Here is a 27,301-nt window from a genome sequence, read left to right as displayed (position 1 = left end):
CATGTGTCATTATGATGGAATGATTTATATTCCTTTGGGTATATACCCAGTAAGGGGATTGTTGGGTCGAATGGTAGCTCTGTTTTTTTGCTTTTGTTTTTTTGAGATGGAGTTTTGCTCTTGTTTTCCAGGCTGGAGTGCAATGGTACGACCTTGGCTCACTGCAACCTCCACCTCCCGAGTTCAAGCGATTCTCCTGCCTCAACCTCCTGAGTAGCTGGGATTACAGGTACCCACCACCAAGCCCAGCTAATTTTTTGTATTTTTAGTAGAGATAGGGTTTCACCATGTTGACCAGGCTGGTTTTGAACTCCTGACCTCAGGTGATCCACCAGCCTTGGCCTCTCAAAGTGCTGGGATTATAGGCGTGAGTCAGCATGCCGGCGGTAATTCTGTTTTCAGCTCTTTGAGGAATTGCCACGCTGCTTTCCACAATGGTTGAACTAATTTACACTCCCACTAACAGTGTATAAGCATTCCATTTTCTCCACAATCTCCTCAGCACTTGTTATTTTTTGACTTTTAATAATAGCCATTCTGACTGCTGTGAGATGGTATCTCACTATGGTTTTGATTTGCATTTCTCTAATGATCAGTGATGTTGAGCTTTTTTTTCATATGATTGCTGGCAACATGTACTTCTTCTTTTGAAAAGCGTCTCTTCATGTCCTTTGCCCACTTTTTTTTTTTTTTTTTTTTTTTTGAGACAGAGTCTCACTGTATCACCCAGGATGGAGTACAGTGGTGCAATCTCAGCTCATTGCAACCTCTGCATCCTGGGTTCAAGCAATTCTCTTGCTTCAGCCACCGCGATTACAGGAGCGTCCCACCATGCCCAGCTAATTTTTGTATTTTTAGTATGGACAAGGTTTCGCCATGTTGGCCAGGCTAGTCACGAACTCCTGACCTCAAGTGATCCACCTGCCTCGGCCTCCCAAAGTGCTGGGATTACAGGCATGAGCTACTGTGCTCAGTCTCCTTTGCCCACTTTTTTTCTTTTTTTTTTTGAGACAGAGTCTCGCTCTGTCCCCCAGGCTAGAGTGCAGTGGCATGATCTCAGTTCACTGCAACATACACCTCCCAGGTTCAAGCAATTCTCGTGCTTCAGCCTCCCAAGTAGCTGGGATTACAGGCGTGTGCCATGACGCCCGGCTAATTTTTGTATTTTTAGTAGAGACAGGTTTCACCATGTTGGCCAGGCCACTCTTGAACTCCTGACCTCAAGTGATCCTCCCACCTCAGCCTCCCAAAGTGCGGGGATTACAGGTGTGAGCCACCGTGTCCGGCCCTTTGGCCCACTTTTAAATGGAGTTTTTTGTTTTTTGTTTTTTTTTGTATATTTGTTTAAGTTCCTTATAGATGCTGGATATCAGACCTCTGTCAGATGCATAGTTTGTAAACATTTTCTCCCATTCTACAGGTTGTCTGTTCACTCTGTTGATAGTTTCTTTTGCTGTGCAGAAGCTCTTTAGTTTAATTAGAGTCAACTTTTACTTCTTTGCAATTGCTTTTGGCATCTGTGTCATAAAATCTTTGCCTGTTCCTATGTCCAGAATGGTACTGCCTAGGTTGTCTTCCAGGGTTTTTACAGTTTTGGGTGTCCCTCTTCTACTTTAACAGCCTTTGTGACTGATTATGTTGCATCCTGCCCCGATAATCCAGGGTAATCTTCCTATTTTAAAGTTATATATGATCAGCAACCTTAATTCCTCGTTTACTATGTTAAGATAACATATTTACAGGTTCACAGCTGATTAGAATGAGGACTCTACTGGGGGCCATTATTCTGCCCACCACCATAATCTTCTTTTTTTTTTTTTTTTTCTTGAGACAGTCTTGCTGTGCTGTCCAGGCTAGAATGCAGTGGTGCGATCTCGGCTCACTGCAACCTTCCACTGCCGAGTTCAAGAGATTCTCCTGCCTTAGCCTCCCAAGTAGCTGGGACTACAGGCGCCCGCCACCATGCTCGGCTTTGTATTTTTAGTAGAGACGAGGTTTCACTATGTTAGCCAGGCTGGTCTTGAACTCCTGACCTCATGATCCGCCCACCTGGGCCTCCCAAAGTGCTACAGGCATGAGCCACTGTGCCTGGCCCATAATCTTCGTCTTTGAAGGCTTTACTGGGGGGAAACAATTGTTTTCTAGAATCCACTGTTTACACCAATAAACTGGGAAGCAAAAAATTAATTAAGTACAATGGGAAATACAACACTATAGTTATATACTTTGCACATAAAGAGGATCGCAAAAACTTAATATCAGCCACAGAATGTTTGAAATAGCTTTTTCTGGAGGTGATGATTTGGATTTAATCCACTCATAGTATTTTACATAGGCTTTTTTCGTGATAAATGGTACAGATTTGCAAATTGTCTAGTATTAGGGATACAATCTGTGGTTACTGAATTTAACTGAGTCAATTTGAAAATTTAAATCAGGATAAATTGACTGGTTCCTTCTTCCAGGCATCCACAGTTCCTTGTGCACACATTTTCTAACTCTTAACTCACTACTGTAATTATTGCTATACAGGTTCTTTATCCCCCTCTGGACTATGAGCTTCTCAACTTGTATTGCCAGGGCCTGGCACACAGTAAACATTCAATAAATGTTCAATGAATAAGTGACTTAGTATTAGTTGTTGCAATTCTTCCTTGTTGCTATAAAAATAACACAACTTGAAGATAAGTTATAATCTTTGTATGTAGGTATAATTAAGAGACCAACAGTCTTCACTCCCCTGAACACATGATATTTGTTCCTTAATAGTAATAGTAGCAACAGCTCCTACTGGAAGAGCCAATTGTTACATGAAACACTGCCTCCCTTGGGCTCCAGATCAACATGGAAGCTTTAAGCCAAAAGAGCATCTTCATTTCTCAGAGCCTCTTAGCAGCTTGGCCTGTCGGTGGCTAAGAGAGTCAAGATACTCATGCCACATTACTCCCTAACTCTGGCCTGCAATTAGCCTATTTCATTTGCAAAGGTATTGCTGCTCTTCACTCATTGCACGTAACACACAACTGTGTTATGGTAAGCATCATAGGCTTGTTTCTCCTCTCACTGTTCCCTTTAGAAGGAACACATCTCTCAGTCCAAATCTCACCCATCCTTCAAAGCACCAGTCAAATCCCAGAATTTCAGGAGGCTTCAAAATGATGACTTCAGTCCCACTGAAGTAGGAGATCCCTTCTGAACCTTCCTTATGTAGGCAGGGGTTGGCAAACTATAGCCTGTGGGCCAAATGTGGCCCATGGTCTGTTTTTATACAGCCAGCAAGCTAAGAATGGCTTTTGCATTTTAAAAAGGATTGTTTGTTTGTTTTTTTAAAAAAAGGACAAAGAATGTGCAAAAGAGACCATATGTGGCTTTTGGCATCTTTAGGGGAGGCCTGAAATATTTACTAACTGGTCCTTAACAACAACAACAAAAAAAGATTGCCAACTCCTGGCCTAGAGCACACAATTCAGCCTAACGATAAATTGCCCAGAACTGTTCTCTAATCTGTGCATAGCCTTGTCTCCCTGTGGCTTCTGTTTCTGTTGTCTACCCAACAGTCATCTCTAACCTCTTTTACCTACCAGTCCCAGTACTCAGGCTGACAATGCCAAGTATCTGCCTTTTCAGCTTAGCCTCCCTGAAGCCCAGAACAGTCATACATCTTAATACTGGTCTTCAAGGCTTGAGGACAAGTCTGCTGTGGCTTGTGGGAAAAGTTTTCCACCATGACAAAGGAGATTTGAGAAAACAAACTGCCCTTTCTATGCCTTTGGATGCAGTTATGCAGATTTGATATCTAGAGCTGTGACAGCCATTTTGTGACCTCAAAAAGAGAGGCCCAAGGACAAAAGGAAGCAAGTTAAAGATGGTAGAGCAGACAGACAGAACTCAGAACCTTGACAACTGCATTAATCACTGTATCAAGTCTATAATTGCCTTGCTCCTGGCCTTCTCATCTTAAACATTATCTCACTTTTAATATGGTATTCTGGTACTTTCAAAAGAAAGAATCCTAAATCTATAAGTAGATTTTGTGTGCTTGGAGAATAAGTCCCACATCTTCTATGTCTGCACTTCTACAGATGCACAGGGGTGTAATTGTTGGGATCCAATTATTTTACGAGTAATTACTTTGGATAAAATTTATCACCCTTAAACTTTGAAAAGATTCCTGAGTGTACAAAAGCAACTGAGGAGGCCAGCTTCTATGAAAGTAACTTTGATGGACAGCTACCATAGGTAAAGCATTTCAGATTTCTTATCTCATTCAATACTAGGCTGGGCGCGGTGGCTCACGCCTGTAACCCCTGCACTTTGGGAGGCCGAGGTGGGTGGATCACCTGAGGTCAGGAGTTCAAGACCAGCCTGGCCACCATGATGAAACCCCATCTCTATTAAAAATACAAAAAATTAGCTGGGCGTGATGGCAGGCGCCTGTAATCCCAGCTACTCAGGAGGCTGAGGCAGGAGAATTGCTTGAACCCAGGAGGCAGAGGTTGCAGTGAGCCGAGATTGCGCCATTGCACTCCAGCCTGGGCAACAAGAGCAAAACTCCATCTCAATAAATAAATAAATAGATAGATAGATAGATAGATAGATAGATAGATAGATAGATAGATAGATTAAAAAAATACTAAAAGAACCCAGTAAGGTTACACACTCCAAATTCATATAAATGAAGTCTAAGTGGTAGAGTAGAGATTTTAATTCAGTTCTCTTATAGATATACTCATACTTTTTCACAATATCTCTCCTTGTCTTTCTAAGTCTTCTATTGCAACTAACGGTGATAAGATTTAAAGATTTTGCTTATCATTCTTTGAATGTTCACTTGATCACATCTCAGATCCCATACAAATACCACATTACTTGTAGTTGCAAATTCACAGCCTCACACAGAGATAATCTGAATATTTACTTAAAAAAAAAAAAAGAAACAACGCTGTCATCTCCTTGAGGTAGTTTTGTTTGTTTTTTGTTTTTGAATTTTTTCCCTTCCCTTTTTCTAATATAATCAGCTTCCCTAAAAGGGCATGTTTCTGAAATGAGAGAAAAAAATCCTCTAAGCAGTGATTCTCAGTGTGGTCTCCAGACCAGCAGAATCACCTGACAACTTGCTAGAAATGCAAATTCTTGGGCCCCACCCCTGATCTACCAAATAAAAATCTGGTGTAGTGCCCAGAAATGTGTTTTTCACAAGCCCTCCAGGTAATTCAGATATAAATTAAAGTTTCAGAGCCACTGGTCCAAAGTATTTGCTTCTGTATATAGCACTTAAATCACTGCATTAAAACTAGAATGATGGAATCATATCACTCCTATGAAAACAGTTAAGCAGTGGGTTTCCAAATTCCAATGACTTCTCCAGGCACTGAAGAAACAGTTTCTCTACAACCAAATTGAAATAAGAGATAAATGTCTTCTCTATTATACATATTTGACTCAGATACAAAAACAGACTTAATATTCTAAAATGTAAGTCTACAATTAAAAGAAGTGTAAAGTAATTTCTGCAACTTAAGATTGATACAGCACAACAATTAAATCACTGCAGCTGTGTGGAGAGATAACATTTATTTTAACATCAGAGCTTGGAGGGAAGAAAGAGAATCAGCAGTTTAAACTCAATTTGGAAATTAGAGATCCCCAGCAGGAAAGCTTTACAACCCAGTTTCCTATCCAGTCTATAAAATAAAGAGGGAGGACTTGGGATTCAACCTCTTCCTGGCAGATAATTTGCTGAGAGTAAAAATGCACTGTATCATTTGTCAGGGCTCTAAGGAACTTCTAACCCTAGTTTAAGGAAGAATCATGGATACCAAGAATAAATCAGAAATACTCTAAAAAATCATTCCTTGAAGGGGAAGAAGACTTTGCTGACCTTAATTCCTATCACAGATTTCACTGAACCCAAATGGGGTTTGGTTTCATAATTTAACCTATAAAAGACAGAAATAGTTGAAGCTGCAGAGAAAATAGCAATGGGACCTGAAACAAAGTCTAATTGTGATTAATTAAAAATTAGTGTCTTCTAAAGACTACCAGAAGATGAAGAACAATAAATTTACAAATATCAGAAATGAGGGAGCAGGCTGGGCATGGAGGCTCACGCCTGTTATCTCAGCACTTTGGGAGGCTGAGGCGGGCGGATTACCTGAGGTCAGGAGTTCGAGACCAGCCTGGTCAACATAGTGAAACCCTGTCTCCACTAAAAATACAAAAAGTTAGCCAGGCATGATGGTGGGTGCCTTGCAGTCCCAGCTACTCAGGAGGCTGAGGCAGGAGAATCGCTTGAAACCAGGAGGCGGAGGCTTCAGTGAGCCTAGATCGTGCCACTGTATTCCAGCCTGGGTGGCAGAGTGAAACTCCGTCTCAAAAAAAAAAAAAAAGAAAGAAAAGAAATAAGGGAGCAAAGGAGACTATATGCTGGAAGAATTTGAAACCAGTTTAGAAAAATCAATTAACTGGAAACAAGCAGTACAAAGATCATTTAGAAATTTATGTGTAGATATTGAATTATGTTTTCTCACAGAAACATTCCTAACTAATGCTTGGATTCCTAAACTAGCAACTGATAGTAAAACTACCAAAAGCAAAGTGGGGTTATCTCCAGTGAGATGCAAAAGCAGTCATTCATATGTACAGGTTATTCGGTTTACATAGAGGGCTGCTACTTGTATTTGATCAACACCTATATAGTGCAAAATGCACACTAAGTTAGGTACTATGACAGATTCTGAGAAGTAATCATCCACAAAAAACAACAAGTTAATAAACAAGTTTATACAGACAGGGAAAAGCCAAGGAGCCAGTGGTAGATGTTCACTCCTGTCTGAAAACCCATGAAAAGAACAATGAGAAAAAAATGGCAACAGCATCTCAGAACTTCTAGACCTAGAATATCAGGGCACAAAAGAGAAGCTCTTGGAGTTATGTGTCTAGTTGCTAATTAAATGGCCGAGGAGAATTGAAATGGAAATTCATAGAGAGGCTGGTTTCTCTCCTTAGGCAAACCAAATATTCTATTATTTTCCATTTTGGGTTAGGCTTCTGCTATTAAGTTAGCTGCTGATTTCCCTCCTGTTCTGTGTAGGAGTTTTATTTATTTTATTTTTATTTTTAGAGACAGGGTCTCGCTCTGTTGCCCAGGCTGGAGTGCAGTAGTGCCATATCGGCTCACTTCAAACTCCATCACCAGGGCTCACACGATCCTTCCATCTCAGTCTCCTGAGTAGCTGAAACTACAGGCCATGTGCCACCATGCCCAGCTAATTTTTTGATTTTTTTTTTTTTTTGGTAGAAATGGGGTCTCCCTGTTGCCCAGGCTGATTTCAAACTCCTCGGCTCAAGTGATCTTCCTGCTCCCTCCCAAAGTGCTGGGATTACAGGCATAAGCCAACATATCCAGCCCTGTGTAGGAGTTTTTAAAAGATCAGTCCTGTTAACTTCATGAGGTAACAGCAGGCTGGCAAAACAAGGAGATACTGCAAGGTTAACTCTGTGTGTGCTGAAAGCATGCAATTCTTTTGACCTCCATTCACTTGTAAATCACCTTACATATTAGTTTTACAGTCTTTAAAACTGTAGCATTCTAGTTATTTATTTCCCTCCTCAGACCAATATATGAGAGCTATCTGTGGTTTAAATACAACCATCAACTTCCCCCAGCCCCTGCCACAAAAAAACTTAACAAAAAAAATCTGTGTAGCTTGATTTGGGACCTGGACTATGAAAGTAAATTAGGTTTTAGAGATGCTAACGTGTGTATCAGGTAATATGATCACCGTATGTGCGCAAAGAGGTGGAGTTCTGTTATTTCCTTACAGAATGAAGGTTTGAACAGCAAAAGGCAGATATTTTAGAGAAACTAAGGAACTTCAGAAAGGCATCTGAAGAAAAGAAGACACTAAGAAAGGAGGGAAAAGCATCCCTTGAACATTTGTCTGGGGATGTATGCCAGGAAAGAAAGACAAGTGCAGAAAGATCGCTGTTACTTAGAATTTTGAGACTACCAAGTTAGGTGTCAGATGATTGTGAAAAGAGCCTATTTCCTCGCAAGTAAAGAGCTCTATTCCTTCTTTAATAAATAAGAGAACTGAAAGATTTAGCTCTAGTATTAGAAGAGGAACCTAGATCGATATCAAGGAAGGCTAGAGATACCTAAAATTAAGAACTACCAGGCTGAACTGGGGGTAAAGTGAGTGATGGTCTTGTATTTGCAATTAATTTCCTATATAGCATTCTGACCACAAGATGTCCTCACACTGTAACAAGGTCATTTTGTATTCTAATTGATTAAGTGCACTATGATGAGAGAAGCTGCCTAGAAGGAGCTAAGTGAAAGCTTGTAAACCTCAGGTATAATCTTTCAAAGAGATTCATTCCCTATTCTTTGGAGAAACAGTTATACCAATGATTAAAACTCTCTGAGAAGAATATCACCTGAATAACTCTCTAGGGCTCTTCTTCCCTGATCTAAACCCTTGACATGTACTAAAAACTCAGTTAATTTTGGGTACAGCAGAGGTAGTACCTACCCCTCAAGATCCTTGAATCCATAAAATTGTTAAAGATGAGAGAAGCCCAATTACACATTTTGTCCTAGTCTGCCTTTCTTCTCGGTCACCCACAGTTCAGTAGCCAACACCATAGGGAGGTTGCCAAGCGCCTTGGGGGAACCCTCATGGAGGCAGAAGACAAGGTGCTCACATAAAATTCAGTTCCCTGCTGGGTGCGGTGTCTCATGCCTGTAATCCTAGCAGTTTGGGAGGCCGAGGCGGGCGGATTGCCTGAACTCAGGAGTTCGAGATGAGCCTGGGCAACAAGGTGAAACCCCATCTCTACTAAAATACAAAAAATTAGCTGGGCGTGGCAGCTTGTGCCTGTAGTCCCAGCCACTCGGGAGGCTGAGGCAGAATTGCTTGAACCCAGGAGGCAGAGGTTGCAGTGAGCTGAGATCGTGCCACTGCACTCCAGGCTGGGCGACAGAGCAAGACTCCATCTCAAAAAAAAAAAAATTTAGTTCCCACCAGGAAATTCTTGGAAGAAGCCCTGTCGAATATTGGTCATGGGCCTGCAGAATCCTCCCCGTTCCCGTGGATGGGGAGAAAAATTGGCAGACTTTTCAGTCCCTCTCATCCAGCATCACGGAAAATAACCTAGAAAAGTGGGACTTTATAGAATGCTAATAGAGGTAGCTCAGAGCTGATTACAGGTTGAGCAATGTCAGGAAATAAGTAAAGGGATAAGAGTAGAAGTGTTTCAAAAGATTCTAGCCATAAAATAGCAATGCCCCAGAGTCAGAGAACAGAGGAGTGAGAGTGTCTAAAAAGAGATGTTTCTCAAAGAAATGAACATTTCTCTAAACTAGTTTCCATCTTAGGAAAAGGATTTTGGAGATGAATTCAGAAATTGCTTCAACGGACAGAGATTCTAGAGAGATGGTCAATACAAGGGGTCTTACCTACTAAACCATAATTGGGAGGTGTCATGAGAACCACTGGGGTGAGAAACTCCCAAAAGCTAAAGGAGGATCTTAGTAATCTAGGGACTTCAGTAATCAAGGAATGCCTCCTACAATCAAGAGTGTTGGTTGCCTGAAATCCAAGCCAACCATACCTTAAAGAGCAGCTTGCTGGTGAGCCGAAGCTCAAGTTTGAGGTAGGGCTTCAGAGATAGCCACAAGGCTGTCCCCTTGTAGTGTCCCTTGCCTAGGATGCTTTGTGTCTTTATGGAGGCCAAAGAGAAACACCTTGGGTCTCTAAGCTTTAGGCCAAAGGGAAGATTCAGGACAAGAATTTAGCCCTAACTAACAAAAGCAAGAGACTAGAGACCCAAAATAGGAGAGCATCAAGGAAGAAATGAAAGATCGGGGAACTGCCAAGTCATAGGGAAGAATTACCCTGCCCAGGGCAAGAGATTAGCAGAGACCCTTGTGAATAAGACCCCCTGATTATTGCCAAAGAAAAGAGTTCCTCTGAAAAGAAAATTGCAGGAAAGAATAAGCTGCTTTTGACAACGGCTTTTTCTCATAAACCATATGAAGTGCAGGAAGGTCGCCTGCAGAAATCAGTCTGTGTTGATCTCTGCACAGAGTGCAGGCCCAGTTGAAATCAGAACTCTCCTCACAGGCAGTAGGAATAGATACTAAAGCATAGATGTTTATGATAGTCATTGGCCTGATCCTAGAAAAAAACCTGGAGCTTAGGCATGGACTTCTTGCATGGGATATTGGTCGGTACTATTTTTTTTTTCAGGTTTGGTTTTAGGATAGGACCTTGGGTCCCATCCTAGCTTTATGTCTATTAAAAATAAAACTATTCCCTTTGCACCCGCAATTCTATTTCTAGGAATTGATTATAATTATGTTAAATGACATTTTCCCAATGTTACTCATTGCAGCATTTATTATAATAACGATATCCTGGAGACTGGTTAAATACATTATGGTATATCTATATAATGGAATATTATCTGAAATAAATAAAAACAAGGAAGTTTTTGATGTACTAATATGGAAATATTTCTAAGGCAGAATAGGTAAAAACAAAAGCAAAATATGCAATATTGTATATAGTATGTCACCATTAGTGTAAAAGAGAAGACTGTGTGTGTGTATGCTTGCATGTCTATGCATAGTGCTGCTCCAAAGAGACAAAGAAAACTATTAATATTGTTTGTGAAGAGGAGAACTGGATGGCCAGGGTACGAAAGTAGAGGATGACTTCATTATATACGCTTTATGAGGTTTTGACTTTTGAACTTTGTAAATGTATTACCTAGTTTAAAAAATTAAACAAAAAATAAATTTTAAAATCGAATAATAACAAAAGAACGTCCTTAGCCTTTTAGCAGTAAGCAAGTCCCAGGAAAAACCAGATTTGATTAAACTCTGACATGTGAGTGAGGATACTGACAAGTGTCACACAGGCATCTACTGGGGTCTGTGTGAACTTGTTTGGAGATCTGGAATACTGATACCATAAATCTAAAATCTGTACATGAAATCATTCAGACACTGATTTAGCAAATTTCTACTGAACTACCATGCCTTCATTGTCTATTTGATAAAAATAAGAGTTTTCTCTTAGAGTTTTTCTCTTCATAATCTGTAATTTCTACCTCAATACAAAACAAACAGGCTTTCTTTTAGATGGATATGATACAATTGAAGTCTGCACACCCCAAAGGTCAGAATGGAATCTTTCATGAGTAAACTCTAATTGCAGACAAAGACTCTTCTATATATGACAACATCATACAGGGCTAACTGAAGCAGTACTAAGACTTTTTGAAGTTGTTTTATTCCCTTAAGCATTTCTAAAACTTTTCACATGAGAAAGTAAGGAAGCAAAATATGGTATTTTTGGAATGAAACTCTGGCTAACAGGGTTATGGGGCATCTGAGAAGTCACGGGATAGGTCTAACTTTCTCAGAGGGGAGGCTGCAATTGTTTTTTTTTTTTTCTTTATTTCCAACATCTGCTCTTAAAATTAGTTCTGCACAAATGTTTGCAGATACAGAGCAGCTGGCAGTCTTGCCTGCATTTTGCCCATTGGTGGATTGTAAGGAAGTCACTGAAGTAGGGCTATTGAATTTTCCATTTGTGTTCCAGTGTTTTCAGAGAACTGGCAAATTTATGTTCTGGAACATTGGACTCAGAATGTTAACATCCTACTGAATACTGTTTAGAGCTTGAGATATTCATAGCAGAATTGTAAGTTTACATCTAATCTCTCAAGACAACAAGATTTGAAAATATACTCTCTTGCAGCCATTTGTAGGCAATTCTTTTTCATGTCAGTGTGGAATAAAGATATACTGTTGTATTTATATTAGTGCTTTCTGATTCATTTGATTTTTTAAAATAAATAAGAAAATAAATCATAAAAATAAACATGACCTACTTAATTAATAAAAAATGCAAAATAAAACAAGCTCCACTTTCATCTTTCAGACTGGCAAAGATAAGAGATTATAAATGTTTCCAAACCTGGGAAAAGTGAAAGAGGAACTCTCACATACTAATGGCTGGGAGTGTAAAATAGTAAAATTTTTCTGAAGTAATATGACATTGTGTCAAAAATCTTAAAGATGTTCATGACCTATTAGTCGATTACAGAATTTAAAGAAATAGAGAGGTGTATAAATATTTATACAAAAAATATTCCCTATTTTTTTCTTATATTACATATATCAGCTCAAATGTTCAACAACAGATGAATAATTACATTGTAGAACACTGAAATGAGTTACTGTCCTTAATACAACATAGGGAACTCTTATTTCAGCCAAATCCTTTAATAAGCCTGATTGATTTTGTTAAATGGAAAAACACTGGTGGAAAGCAGTTGTCTATTAGACATTATGATTGCTCTTTGTTTTCAAAGTTATTAAAGGGTTAAATTGTTTCTTTTGTATTATGCACATGTTTGTTTTTAAACTAACTCCAGCTCTAATTCTTGAAAATGGAGAGTTTACAGCTTTCAATTTGTTTTAGAATCCCATGGAATTGGTGACTACTATTAATATTACTCAGTGGCCATAACAGCACAGTATAACATCAACATGAACTCTTGGCTCCCATTCAAGAATCAAAATAGTAATATTAAAAAGAGTGTATATCCCTATTCCTAGAGACTACCTTAACAAAGAAAGAAATCTCCCTCCCTCCCAAAAGAGAATAATGATATTTACAAAAGGTTAAGTGGGTATAGGAACAATAACTAAAGAAGGCAGAGAAGTCCTGGCATGGTGGCTTACGCCTATAATCCCAGCACTTTGGGAGGCTAAGGCGGGAAGACAGCTTCAGGCCAGGAGTTTGAGACCTGCCTTAGCAACACAGCAAGACCCCCATCTCTACAAAAATAAAAAATAAAAATAAAAAAAAGGCAGAGGAGCTAGCGGTCTCGTAACAAGGTGATATGGAGTACAAGAGGAGGGCTTATAGGTGGATATTCCTGGTAGTGTAAAAAGTATTTTGGGGGCCGGGTGGGGTGGCTCACGCCTGTAATTCCAGCACTTTGGGAGGCGAGGCAGGTGGATAGCTTGAGTCCAAGAGTTCGAGACCAGCCTGGACAGCATGGTGAAACCCCATCTCTACTAAAAACACAAACATTAGCTGGGCGTGGTGCCGCGTGCCTATAATCCCAGCTACTCAGGAGGCTGAGGCATGAGAATCACTTGAACCCGGGAGGCAAAGACTGCAGTGAGCCGAGATCACACCACTGCACTCCAGCCTTGGCAACAGAGTGAAACTTGGTCTCAAAAAAAAAAAAGTATTTTTTGGTACAGTAAGGTGAAAGTAATAGAACTCTGAAGTGCTTCATGTTAGAAAGAATAATTTTTAAAATTAACTTTGGTGAGTTTTAGAGCTATGGAGTTAACAAGGCAAGCAAGCCAACCTGCAAGCAAAACAAAATATCCACAGTTACTTACGGGTTACCTAAAAAGCCAAGAGAAATGGAATTGGGTAGGATTGGTTTTAATATGACTTTTAAAACAAAAAATCTTTAAGATGTACATCTAGCTCAAAAATCTCCAAAGAGGCCGGGCGCAGTGGCTCACACCTGTAATCCCAGCACTTTGGGAGGCTGAGGCAGGTGGATCACCTGAGGTCAGGAGTTCGAGACCAGTCTAGCCAACATGGCGAAACCCCATCTCTACCAAAAATACAAAAACTAGCCGGGCATGGTGGTGCATGCCTGTAATCCCAGCTGCTTGGGAGGCTGAGGCAGGAGAATCACTTGAACCCGGGAGGTGGAGGCTGCAATGACCTGAGCTCGCCCTGCTGCACTCCAGCTTGGGAGACAGAGGCAGACTATGTTTAAAAAAAAAAAAAAAAATTCCAAAGAAACACATGGAACAAACCTATGGAGACAAGAAATATAAAAAACAAAGCCATAAATCCAGAAGAAAGGTTGAGCTGTAGCATTATCACCTACCAAGGCAAACATCAATCAACTTTTACTATTGATATAGGACATAGGGCCTGAATAGAGCAAATTTAAATTACTTGGAAATCCCCATCCAAGGGAAAGTTTCCTTCCATTTTCCATTCTGTTTTTAGAAGAGGTTATAGACAAGAACAGAAATTGCTATCAGTGACTGACTGACTTACTTAAACAAGCTTCTAGGGAAAGTTCTTGGCAAATTAGATATTTTGTCGAGTTTCCTCCACCTTCTACATTTATTTTCCCTTGAGAGGGAAGTGTTCAAAATAATGTTTGGTTTCCAGAAAAGTTTATTAATAGGCTAAAGAAAGATATTTTATTAAAAGGGGTTTTCAGGCTGGGCGCAGCAGCTCATGCCTGTAATCCCAGCACTTCGGGAGGCTGAGGTGGGTGGATCGGATAAGCTCAGGAGTTTGAGACTAGCCTGGGCAACATGGCAAAACCCCATCTCTACAGAAAATACAAAAATTAGCTGAGTATGGTGGTGCGTGCCTGCAGTCCCAGCTACTCAGGAGGCCAAGGTGGGAGGATCGCTTGAGCCTGGGAGGTGGAGGTTGCAGTAAGCCGATTGTGCCACTGCACTCCAGCCTGGGTGACAGAGCAACACTCTGTCTGAAAAAAATGGGGAGGGGGTGGGTGGGTTTCAGGTTAACACATTTAACTTACAAAATAAATTTGGTTTTATAAATAAATATTTTGATATGGTTAGGCTTTGATATGAGTCCCCACCCAAATCTCATCTTGAATTGTACTCCCTATAACCCCGATAAGGGAGAGACCAGGTGGACTTAATTGAATCATGGGGGCAGTTTCCTGCATGCTGTTCTCATGATAGCGAGTGAGTTCTCATGAGATCTGATGGTTTTATAAGGGGCTCTTCCCCATTTTGCTTGGTACTTCTCCTTCCTGTCATCTTGTAAAGAAGGTGCCTTGCTTCCCCTTTGCCTTCCACCATGATTGTAAATTTCCTGAGGCCTCCCCAGCCATGCTGAATTGTGAGTTGATTAAACCTCTTTATAAATTACCTAGTCTTGGGTATGACCTTATAGCAGCATGAGAACAGATTAATACTTTAATTATTTACAAATAAATAATTAAATTGCCTTTATGAGCTGTGAAAAGAACATGGAGATGCAGAATTCTCTGTGATTGTCAGATAACATCTAAATCAGTCAGAAAATTAAGTTAATTATAATGCTGCAGATTTTCAAAAGATTGGGCTGGTCCTGAGCGCTCTTTTCTCTCTCTATAACTTTCCCCCAAGTGATCCCATTAGTACCAGGACTTTAAATATCAACTATTTGCCGGTGAATCCCAAATGTACAGATGCTCCTCAACTTACAAGGCTCAGTTCTGATAAAGTCAAAAAAATCATAAGTCATACAATCATTGAGTCAAACCATGGTAAGCTGGAGACTGTCTGTATATCACTGTCTCTAAACTCTGAACTCATATATTCAACTATGTGTCATCTCCAATGACAGTCTCACAGTCATCTGAAACTTATCATGTTAGAACTATACTCCCCACTTCAACTTCCATTCTCTCCCCATAAGCCTGCCCAGGACTAGTATTCCTTATCTCAGAAAACAATGCAAACATACACCTCAGTTTCTCTAATCAGAAATCTAGAGTGATCCTTGACCCTTTGCCTCAAGCCTCCTGTTCAGCTTATCAGTAAGCCCTGTAGGTTCTATATCCAAAATATGTCTTAAGTTTATCTAACTCTTGTCATCTCCTCTTGAGTATCACCTCTTATCTGCAATTGCCTCCCTACTGGCCTCCTTCTTTCCATCCTTATCTCCTATAGTCTCTTCTCCACACAGCATCCAAAGCCATCTTTTGAAAGCACAAACATGGTCACTCCCATGTTGAAAACCTTTCAGTTGTATTCCCATAGTTCTTGGGGAAAAAAATCAAAACTTATTACTACAGTCTGTAAAGCCTCACATGATTTCATCCTTATCTACTTCTCCATAGTTTCCTCATTCAGCCCCACTACATTATGATCCAGCCACATTGCCCTCCCTTCAACCTCCTCAAACATGCCAAACTCTTTCCCACCTTGGGGCTTTGAATATGCCTTTTGTTTAAATGACTCTTTTCCTTTTACCCCATGCCTGGCTCCTACTTATTCTTCAAACCTCACTCGGTATAACTCCATCATGAAGGCCTTGCCTAACATTTAATCTATGTACTGCCCCCTAGTTATTTCAGTCATAGAATTATCATAATTTGTAATTACGAATTTGTACACATGCTTATAATGAAAACTATAAACCACTGATGAAAAAAATTGAAGAGGACACCAAAAAAAAAAAAAAAAAGGAAAGATATTCCATGTTCATGGATTGGAAGAATCAATATTGTGAAAATGTTCACAGTACATACACAAAGCAATCTACACATTCAATGTAATTTCTATCAAAATACCAGTGACATTCACAGAAATAGGAAAAACCCTAAAATTTATACAGAACCATAAAAGACCCAGAATAGCCAAAGCTATCCTAAGGTAAAAAAAAAAAAAAGGAGGAATCATATTACCTGACTTCAAATTATACTACAAAGGAATAGTAACCAAAACAGCATGCTACTGTCATGAAAATAGACACATAGACCAATGGAACAGAATAGAGAATCCAGAAAGAAATCCACACATCTATAGTGAACTCATTTTTGGGAAAGGTGTCAAGAACAAAATTGGATTATTAGATTTTTTTTCCTATAGAGTTGTTTGGAGCTCCTCATGTGTTCTGGTTATTAATCCCTCGTCAGATGGGTAGTTTGCATATATTTTCTTCCATTTTGTGGGTTGTCTCTTCACTTTGTTGATTGCTTTCTTTGCTGTGCAAAAGCTTTTTACCTTGATGTGATCCCATTTGTCCATTTTTGCTTAGGTTGCCTGTGAGTTAAACCTCAAGAACATACATTGGGGAAAAGATAGTCTCTTCAAAAAGTGTGCTGAAAAACTGAATATCCATATGCAGAAGAATAAAACTAGACCTCTATCTCTCACCACATAAAAAATCAAACATAAATGGATTAAAGAATTGAATCTAAGACCTCAAACTATGAAACCACTACAAGAAAACATCGGGAGAACTCTCCAGGACATTGAACTGGGCAAAGATTTCTTGAGTAATACCCCACATGCACAGGCAACCTAAGCAAAAATGGACAAATGGGATCACATCAAGGCAAAAAGCTTTTGCACAGCAAAGAAAACAATCAACAAAGTGAAGAGACAACCCACAAAATGGAAGAAAATATATGCAAACTACCCATCTGACGAGGGATTAATAACCAGAACACATGAGGAGCTCCAAACAACTCTATAGGAAAAAAAATCTAATAATCCAATTAAAAAATGGGCAAAAGAATTGAATAGACATTTCTCAAAAGAAGACATACAAATGGCAAACAGGCATATGAAAAGGTACTCAACGTCACTGAGTATCAGAGAAATGCAAATCAAAACTACAATGAGATATCATCTCATCCCAGATAAAATGGCTTTTATCCAAAAGACAGACAATAATGAATGCTGGTGAGGATGTGGAAAAAAGGGAACCCTTGTAAACTGTTGATCGGAATGTAAATTAATACAACCACTATGGAGAACAGTTTGGAGGTTTCTCAAAAAACTAAAAATAGAGCTACCATATGATCCAGCAATCCCACTGCTCAGTATATACCCCAAAGAAAAGAAATCAGTATATCACAGAGGTATCTGTACTCCTATGTTAGTTGCGGCACTGTCTACAATAGCCAAGATCTGGAAGCAACCTAAGTGTCTACCAACAGATGAATGGATAAAGAAAATGTGGCCCTTATATACAATGGAGTACTATTCAGTCATTTAAAAAATGAGATCCTGTCATTTGCAACAACATGGATGAAACTGGAGGTCATTACTTTAAGTGAAATAAGCCAGGCACAGAAAGACAAACATCTTGTATTCTCATTTATTTATGGATCTAAAAATCAAAACAATTGAACTCATGGAGATAGAGAAGGATGGTTAACAGAGGCTGAGAAGAGTAGTAGAGGGGTGAAGGGGAGGTAGGGATGGTTAATGGGTACCAAAAAAAAAAAATAGAATGAATAAGACCTAGTATTTGGCTGAGCAGGATGGTTCACATCTGTAATCCCAGCACTTTGGGAATTTGGCAGACTGCTTGAGCCCAGGAGTTTAAGACCAGCCTGGGCAACATATTAAGACCCTGTCTCTACAAAAAAAATTAAAAAATTAGCCAGGCATGGTGGCTTGTGCCTGTAGTCCCAGCTACTTCGGAGGCTGAGGTGGGAGGATTGCCTGAGTCCAGGAGGTCAAGGCTGCAGTGAGCCAAGATCATGCCACTGCACTCCAGCCTAGGTGACACAGCAAGACCCTGTCTCGAAGATAGCACAACAGGGTGACTACAGTCAATAATAACTGTACATTTTAAAAGGACAAAGAGGCCGGGCACGGTGGCTCATGCCTGTAATTCCAGCACTTTGAGAGGCCAAGGAGGGCGGATCACCTGAGTTCAGGAGTTCGAGACTAGCCTGACCAACATGGAGAAACCCCATCTCTATTAAAAATACAAAATTAGCCAGGCGTGGTGGCGCACGCCTGTAATCCTAGCTACTCGGGAGGCTGAGGCAGGAGAATCGCTTGCACCTGGGAGGCAGAAGTTGCAGTAAGCTGAGATTGCGCCATTGCACTCCAGCCTGGGTAACAGGAGCAAAATTGCGTCTACTGCTACAGATAAAGCAAGCTTCATGAGGGAATTATGCATGGTTTATTCATCAATGCATACTTATTGCCTAGCATAGTGTGTGACACATAGTTGATGCTCAAAATATATGTTTAGAATAAATAAATCAATGGATGAAGATTTTAAAAAAACAATTGGAGAAATAGATGGAAACAAAGATCAAATAAGTATAGACTACAAATCTCCCTTACTACCTTATTCAGCACTCATATTTCTTCTAGATTTCCACTACAGTAGATATTCCATATTAAATAATGAGTTACTAGTAATAGTATTACCATAAGGCATATGCAAATAAAAGAAAATCCAGCTATGTCCTACTAAATATACTACGCTATGATTGTAATAAGCAAATTAATGGTATAATATGAAACTCAAGATCTCAATTGTTTAATTTTCTGAGCTATATAAGAAATGGATAGGCAGAGAAACAAGCTCAAAGCAACAAGTGAATAACAGAAAAAGTCTGGTTTAAGATTCATTGATATTCTGAAGTCAATCACAGGAAAACTTAACAAATACAGCATTGTGTTATTTGTCATAATTATACAAACTGCACAAATTGGTGGCTAAATTACATGATTTCCCCTCACATCTCATGTCTGTACATTTTACTTTTTAAAATGTGTCCAGAAGTATATGGTTTTAAAATTCCATGGTAAAAAGTCCAAGAGCTGAAATATGATGACCATATTTTCCCAACAAAAAAATCAGAATGTTGACCTATATTTAAACTAAGAATATTGAAAATCTGTAATATAGTTTAAGTATTATCATTTCCATATTATGGATATACACGGACTCAGCCATGTTATCTATCCAAGGTGAGTGATAATTGTGAGAGGTAGAATCAGTATTCAAATAGGTTTTTCTTATTCAGAGGCTCATGCTGTTTCCACTTCTCAGGAACAGTGCTTTCTGCTGTTTTTTTTTTTTTTTTAATAAACTTTATTTTTTAGAGCGCTTTTAGGTTCACAGCAAAATTGAACAGAAGGTAGACAGATTTCCTATATATCCCCTGCCTCCACACATGCATATAGCCTCCCCCATTATCAACATCTCCAACCAAAGTGGTACATTTGTTACAATTGATGTGCTGCTCATTTTCTCATTCATTCCAATATGAACTGAATACCTACTAGGTGTTTTTGTGAACAAATGGATATTAGAAAGAAAATGCAACTCATCCCTAAAATTAATAAATACTCCCCAAATCAAACAAAACCTAACCTGAGGGAACAGACCACCTGAAACAAAGAAGATCAACTGTCTTTTTCTTTGCAAAGTCTGCTCTAACAGCATGTGACATCCATTTGAGGCTTCCAGCCAATCAGAAAATCATCAAAACAAGATGCAGTGTTTCCAAATCCCAGCCAAAGCTCATGAAAATTAAGCTGGTGAAAGCAATGCCACAAATTTAATGTTGGGCATACTAAATTTTGACACCTAAAGATGTAAGAGACTAGAATGTTAAAAACATAAAAGATGTTTTCAAAAATTTATTGTTATATTTTGCTCATGAGACTCAAATAAAAAAAAGAGCAAACCAATTGCAAAGACAACTCAATATACGGTATACACACGCTGCTAGGATGAACAGCCTTCTAGTCATTCATTCGATTATCCATCCATCCATCCATTATCCATCTAGCTAGCTGGCCATCAAACATCCTTGAGTGCCTACTACATGTTTGGCACTCTGCTGAACAGTATAGAGGATAAAGTGCAGTGACACAATCACAGCTCACTGCAGGCTCGAGCCCCACCGGGCTCAAATGATTCACCTCAGTCTGCCGTGTAGCTAGGACTACAGGCACGTACCACCATGACCAGCTAATTTTTTCTATTTTTTGTAGAGACAAAATATGTTGCCTAGGCTGGTCTCAAACTATGTTGCCTAGGCTGGTCTCGAACTCTTACACTCCAGCAATCCAACTGCCTCGGCCTCCCAAAGTGCTGGGATTACAGGCACAAGCCACCACACCAGGCCCATTTTTTTCTTTAAACCAGAGGTTGAAAACTGGAAGCTCACAAGAAGAATCCTCCCTGTAGAACTGTTCTGTATAACTTTCATGGTATTTATTTTTAATTAATCTGATTTTTAGACAAGAGAGATACACAGAGACTCCAACAATTCCCTAAGTCTTATATAGGCCCATTTCATATATTCATGCTTCCCTCCTGGCTTTGGTAAGCAAATGAGTTCTGACTCTTGCTTTGCACTGTGCTGCCTTCTCTAATAGTACAGGCTGAATTTAATTAAGAAAGTTACTTCCCTTCCATCCCAATTCTCAAAGGCAAAGGTTTTTTCTTCTCCCTAAGAACACTACCTCATATTTGAGTAATACTTTCATAAAAATAACATTTTTTGTGTAGGACATTTTATAAGGATGCAAAGATAAATGAATTTGCTCATGGTTACAAAGCCAATTAGGGCTAGACCTGGGGATTCCTGGCTCAGTTCAGGAGTCTTATTAATATTAAGCCTTGAGCCCAAAGGACCAAACAGCATATCCCACAACAATTCATTTATGGCTCAATTCTTTCTTTTCAGAAAAATATTTATATCAAACTTAAATGAACATATTGAATTCTGAATAACATCTTTCATAGGTATAAGGAAATCTAAAAGATACAGAGTAGTATCTGTGTGCTCATTATATATTCTAAATTGTGATTAATGTCTTCAAATACAAACATGTTAATCAATTATCACAAATGAAATGTAAGAATAACAAAGTGACTAAAGAGTTTTTAAAGAACTAAAGACTAGAAACTAGAATTTGATACACTGCCAGCATCTATACATATGTGAAGTATTGAAGATTTCCCAAACCTCAGTTATAGTAGCTATAAACTAAGTTTGTTATCGTTGGTCACCAAAGAACAGCAGGATAGTTTTTCAGTGAAAAGGAGAAATCAAAATCCTTATATTAAATGGAGTTAGGGAATTGTGAACAATCTGTAGTGCCTATTTTCCCTCCTGTCTTTCTTTCGTTTGTTCTTTCATTCTTTCTTCCTTTTCTTCCTTTCTTTTCTCTCTCTCTTTCTCTTTCTTTCTTTTTTTCCGAGACAGAGTCTTGCTCTGTCACTCAGGCTGGAGTGCAGTGGCACAATCTTGGCTCACTGCAACCTCTGCCTCCCACGTTCAAGCAATTCTCCTGCCTGAGCCTCCCGATAGCTGGGATTATAGGCACCTGCCACCGCACCCAGGTAATTTTTGTATTTTTAGTAGAGATGGGGTTTCACCATGTTGACCAGGCTGGTCTCAAACTCCTGACCTCGTGATCTGCCCACCTCGGCCTCCCAAAGTGCTGGGATTACAGGTATGAGCCACCACACCCAGCCCACCACTGCGCCTGGCCCTACTTTGTTAATAAAATGAAATAATTATGAAAAGTACACGTGGGAGATGAAATCAGAACTTGAACATTTCCCCAAAACTTCAAAATGAACTCAAACTTTTACAGGCTTCAAGGAGAAAAACAAACAAACAAACAAACAAACAAACAAACATCTCCAAACATTTCAATTGAGGAAAAAATTGCATTATTTGCTTCTTAAGATGTACAGGAAGTCATTTGGTTACAGAACTCAATGGCTGAAAGCTTCAGGGAGATACAAAGATTGATACATAGCTGTCCTATTATACAATGCCAGTCTTAACTTTTTCTAAAATAAGAATGTAATTTTTAATATTTGGAAAATGATGTCTGGAGCATACTCACTGATGTCTGGAGCATATTACTGATGGAAGTTTAAACTAATACAACTTTTCTAGAAAGCAATTTGGCACACTTACCAAAACCTTTCAAAAACTCACAGCCTTTTCTCTAGTAAATCCCTTTTGATGTGCATATTTCTTTCTCCCACTATCATCACCATCAAAAGAATCCAACAAATTTGAAATCATCAAGGATTTATAACTGGCCTTAAGATAGTAGCCTGGACTTTTCCCTGCACCTCATTATATACTCAAGGTAGCATTCTATTCTCACATGGGGCTTTACAATACATGCTTTTAAATAAAGATGCTCTGGCCGGGCGCAGTGGCTCACACCTGTAATCCCAGCACTTTGGGGGAGGCCGAGGCAGGTGGATCACAAGGTCAGGAGTTCGAGACCAGCCTGGCCAAAATGGTGAAACCTCGTCTCTATTAAAACTGCAAAAATTAGCTGGGCGCAGTGGCGGGCACCTCTAATCCCAGCTACTCAGGAGACTGAGGCAGGAGAATCGCTTGAACCCAGGGGGTGGAGGTTGCAGTGAGCTGAGATCGCACCACTGCACTCTAGCCTGGGCAACAGAGCAAAACTCCATCTCAAAAATAATAAATAAACAAATAAATAAAATAAAGATGCTCCCAGCTGGAAGTCTACCAAGTTATCATCAAAGACAATTCTTTTCTTTTTAAAAATTTTTTTGTAGAGACGGGGTATCACTATGTTACTCAGGCTGGTCTTGAACTCCTGGGCTCAAGCGATCCTCTCGCCTCAGCCTCTCAAAGTGTTTTTATTAAAGGCATGAGCCACCATGCCCAGCCCAATTTTTTTCTTAATGGCCAAATCATAATCTTATGCCTAGAATCCTTTTGTGATTCATAAGCATGGTGACTGGGTTTTCATGCTTTTGTGTGAGATGTGCCTCCCTTAAACCTTGTTACAATATCAGCACATTACCTGTCTGATGTGAAAAGAAATAAAATAGAAAAGAAAAAAGAAAAAAAAAACTCTTATGCTTAGTGACAAGTTGAATTCTGGTATGGTAAAAGGCTTCTATGAAAAACGTATTAATTTTTAGAGTTAGTAAGTTCAAATAATTTAAACTCTGAATAATGAGTACCTTTTATATTTTGGGCTATATCTTTGTAATTCACACATTTTCCAAATCCTATGTTAGGTGTCATTTTATTGAGTGCCCACTATGTGCTTAACAGCTGTAAAAAGAAGAAAGAATTTTAAAAGAATCAGAAGACACATTATCCTATCGTGTTTCAGAAAGGTTTCTGCTAATCTCTATAGTAGTCAGGGCAACAGATTAGTCTTAACTAAATATACATGACATACTATAATATCTAAATATAAGTTGTACTGTATATAAATAGACATTTTTATCTATGCATGATGAATTGATAAAACTGCACATTGGATACACTTTATAAGTTCTCCTGGAGTAAAGAATGGTAATGTCATCCTGTATAGTAAGGTTAAATCATAACAGGAAATAGATATTTAAGTCACAGAGGATGAGTTAATTCTCTTCCTGGCCAGCCTAACTTCTCCTGTTCCAGACTAACTCCTTATTTAGTGTCTTAGACCAGTCCCCTGAGACCTGTTCCTATCAATTATCTCCTGTCTCACTTTTATCTTCTATCTCTTTCCCCACTGCCATTACTTTGGTTCATTTCCTTTAGCACAGAAACATTTTCAAGTCTACATGCGCATACTTTAAAAACAAGAAAAATATTTGACCTTGCATTCCTCCATCTAGATATAATCCTTTTTCTCCTTCTATTCATGAGAACTCTTGTGAAAATGAATACTCTATTTTTACTGTTTCTTTACATACATATATATATGATGAGTGAGAGACGTTACTATGTTGCCCAGGCTGGTCTCGAACTCCTGGGCTCAAGCAATCCTCCCACCTTGGCTTCCACAAGTGCTGGGATTACAGGTGTGAGCCACTACACCTGGCCTATATTCACAATTTGTTTGATCAATTTTCTCTTCAACTTACCTCAATCAGGCTTCTCTGTCCCACCTCTCCACTGAAACTACTGTAGCCAAAGTCACAGGTGGCTTCTACACTACCAACTCATAACACTTTTCTTTGTATTATCGAATTTCTCAGTTGCATTTGACAGAATTGGACCACTGATTTCTTCCTAAAACTTTTGGCACACTATTTTCTACTGGTCTTCCACAAATTGCTTTCTGATTGCTCCTTTCAGTCTGTCAAATTCTCCTTTTCTACTTTTACCCCTTACATATGGGGGCTTTCAGGGTTCTGTCCTTGGCATCTATCTCCATGGGCATTCCTTGAGTGATGTCATCTCTCTCACAGCTTCAAGAGACTACAAACATTACTTTAGGATATTTTCATCACTGGTCTTCTTGCATATCTTACTGCCTAATTGGAACATGTTTGCTAACATATTCCACAGGATTACATACCTCAGCTTGTCCGCAACTGAACTCATCTTCCCACTAAAGCTTTACTTCTTGTATTTTTGTTAATATCATCTGCCATCTACTCAGCCCAACCAAGCTCAAAGTCTTCAAGAGTTAACCAGTCTTCTATCTTTATTTCACCTCATAATCCATCATCAGGCCTCTACCACTTCACTTTTTATATATTTCTGTAATCTATCTCATCCTGTCTATCCCAACCACAACTGCCTTAGTTTGAGTCTATGTTAGTTCCAGGACTTGGCAACTGCAACAATCCACTCTAAATTGTAACTCTGACCTTACATCTCTACATAAAACTTTTATGTTCCTCACTGCCAAAAGCAGTATTTTTTGTGTCAGGGTTACCTGTGGATGCTTGTAAAGATGCATATTCCTGGGTCAATCTGCATTTTTACATATTTTTCAACTTATTCTGATGCAATGTAAAGCCTGAGTACGGGCTAAAGTTTAAGTTTAAATTTCTTACCAAGGCATAAAAAGCCTCCAAGGTCTTGGCTCTTGCCTACTTAGTTCTCTAATCTAGCACCTCCCTTTTTCTCCCATCACGTGCTTTATTATCTAGAGTACTGAATTCATTTATACTTATCCAAGTGTCTCTGGCTTCCATGCTTTTGCTGTTCCTCTTTCTTCTCACCAAGTCTTATGCAACCTATTGCGTATTATGCTTTTTTTCTATCAAGCAGGTACTAACTTTTAACTCTTATTAACCAAAGACTGGGGTTTCTTGCTATTGTATCACAAAAAAAAAAAAAAAAAAAAAAAAAAAAAAAATCAGGTCTTTTTCCCCAGTTCCTGACACAGAGCTCCTAAAACCCTTGGAATTTCCTGAGTGATACGAGTGATAGAAGCATCTTTAGTTTTAAGGAAGTGTCTCTTGGCTGGCCCCTAGATAGCTTTAGGATGGGAGCTAGTCACCAGAAACACCAATCCTTGATTAGAAGCTTGTAATTTTCAGCTCCATCACGTAACCAGGGAAGGAGTGGAGATTGAGTCAGTTACCAATGACCAATGATTTAATCAATAATGCTTACTGATATGGTTTGGCTATGTACCCACCTAAATCTCATCTTGAATTGAAGCTCCCATAATTCCCACATGTCATGGGAGGGAGCCAGTGGGAGGTAATTGAATCATGGAGGCAGGTTTTTCCTGTGCTGTTCTGGTGATAACAAGCCTCACAAGATCTGATGGTTTTATAAAGGGGATTTCCCCTGCACATGCTCTCTTGCCTGCCGCCATGTAAGATGTCCTTTTGCTCTTCCTTATTCTTCCACCATGATTGTGAGGCCTCCCCAGCCATGTGGAACTGTGAGTCCATTAAAACTCTTTCCTTTATAAATTACCCAGACTCGGGTATGTCTTTATTAGCAGCGTGAGAACAGACTAATACAGTAAATAGGTACCAGGTAGTGGGGCACTGCTATAAAGATACCCGAAAATGTGGAAGCAACTTTGGAACTGAGTAGCAGGCAGAGGTTGGAACAGTTTCGAGGACCCGGAAGAAGACAGAAAAATGTGGGAAAGTTTGGAACTTCCTAGAAACTTGGAGGGCTCAGAAGACAGGAAGATATGGGAAAGTTTGTAACTTCCTAGAGACTTGTTGAATGGCTTTGACCAAAATGCTGATAGCGATATGGACAATAAGGTCCAGGCTGAGGTGGTCTCAGATGGAGATAAGGAACTTGGGAACTGGAGCAAAGGTGACTCTTGCTACGTTTTAGCAAAGAGACTGGTGGCATTTTGCCCCTGCCATAGAGTTCTGTGGAACTTTGAACTTGAGAGAGATGATTTAGGTATCTGGTGGAAGAAATTTCTAAGTGGCAAAGTGTTCAAGAAGAAGCAGCGCATAAAAGTTTGGAAAATGGCCGGGTGTCGTGGCTCACACCTGTAATCCCAGCACTTTGGGAGGCTGAGGTGGATGGACCACCTGAGGTCAGGAGTTTGGGACCAGCCTGACCAATATGGTGAAACTCCATCTCTACTAAAAATACAAAAATTAGTCAGGCGTGGTAGCGTGCACCTGTAGTCCCAACTACTCGGGAGGCTGAGACAGGAGAATTGCTTGAACCCAGGTGGTGGAGGTTGCAGTGAGCCAAGATCATGGCACTGCACTCCAGCCTGGGTGACAGAGAAAGACTCCATCTCAAAAAAAAAAAAAAAAAAAAGTTTGAAAAATTTGCAGACTGATGATGTGATAGAAAATAACCCATTTTCTGGGGAGAAATTCAAGCCTGCTGAAGAAGTTGCATAAGTAACAAGGGGCTGAATGTTAGTCACCAATTATAGCGCTCCTTCAACTTCTATTACACAGTTCTGAAGACACTTTACCAAGAGTATGTAGTATCCTTAAGTGCTAAAGCTGGACAGGACCTTAGAGATTAAAGATTTTTTTCT

General features: G+C 39.4%; 1 protein-coding gene and 1 non-coding gene across 5 annotated transcripts in view; one reads left to right on the top strand and one right to left on the bottom strand.

Annotated features, from left to right (window-relative positions):
- The window catches only part of SSH2 (slingshot protein phosphatase 2), a 305,334-nt gene that overhangs the window by 233,908 nt on the left and 44,125 nt on the right, over positions 1-27,301 (bottom strand). The window lies entirely within an intron of this gene.
- On the top strand, positions 23,299-23,402 carry LOC115934867 (small nucleolar RNA U13). The gene has a single exon (XR_004070605.1). It is a non-coding gene; the product is annotated as a small nucleolar RNA U13 (small nucleolar RNA).

The sequence above is a fragment of the Gorilla gorilla genome, chromosome 4 (assembly GCF_029281585.2).
Source record: "Gorilla gorilla gorilla isolate KB3781 chromosome 4, NHGRI_mGorGor1-v2.1_pri, whole genome shotgun sequence".
Classification (NCBI taxonomy): domain Eukaryota; kingdom Metazoa; phylum Chordata; class Mammalia; order Primates; family Hominidae; genus Gorilla; species Gorilla gorilla.
Note: the sequence above shows the minus strand (reverse complement) of the source record. Positions and strands in the feature narration are given on the sequence as shown.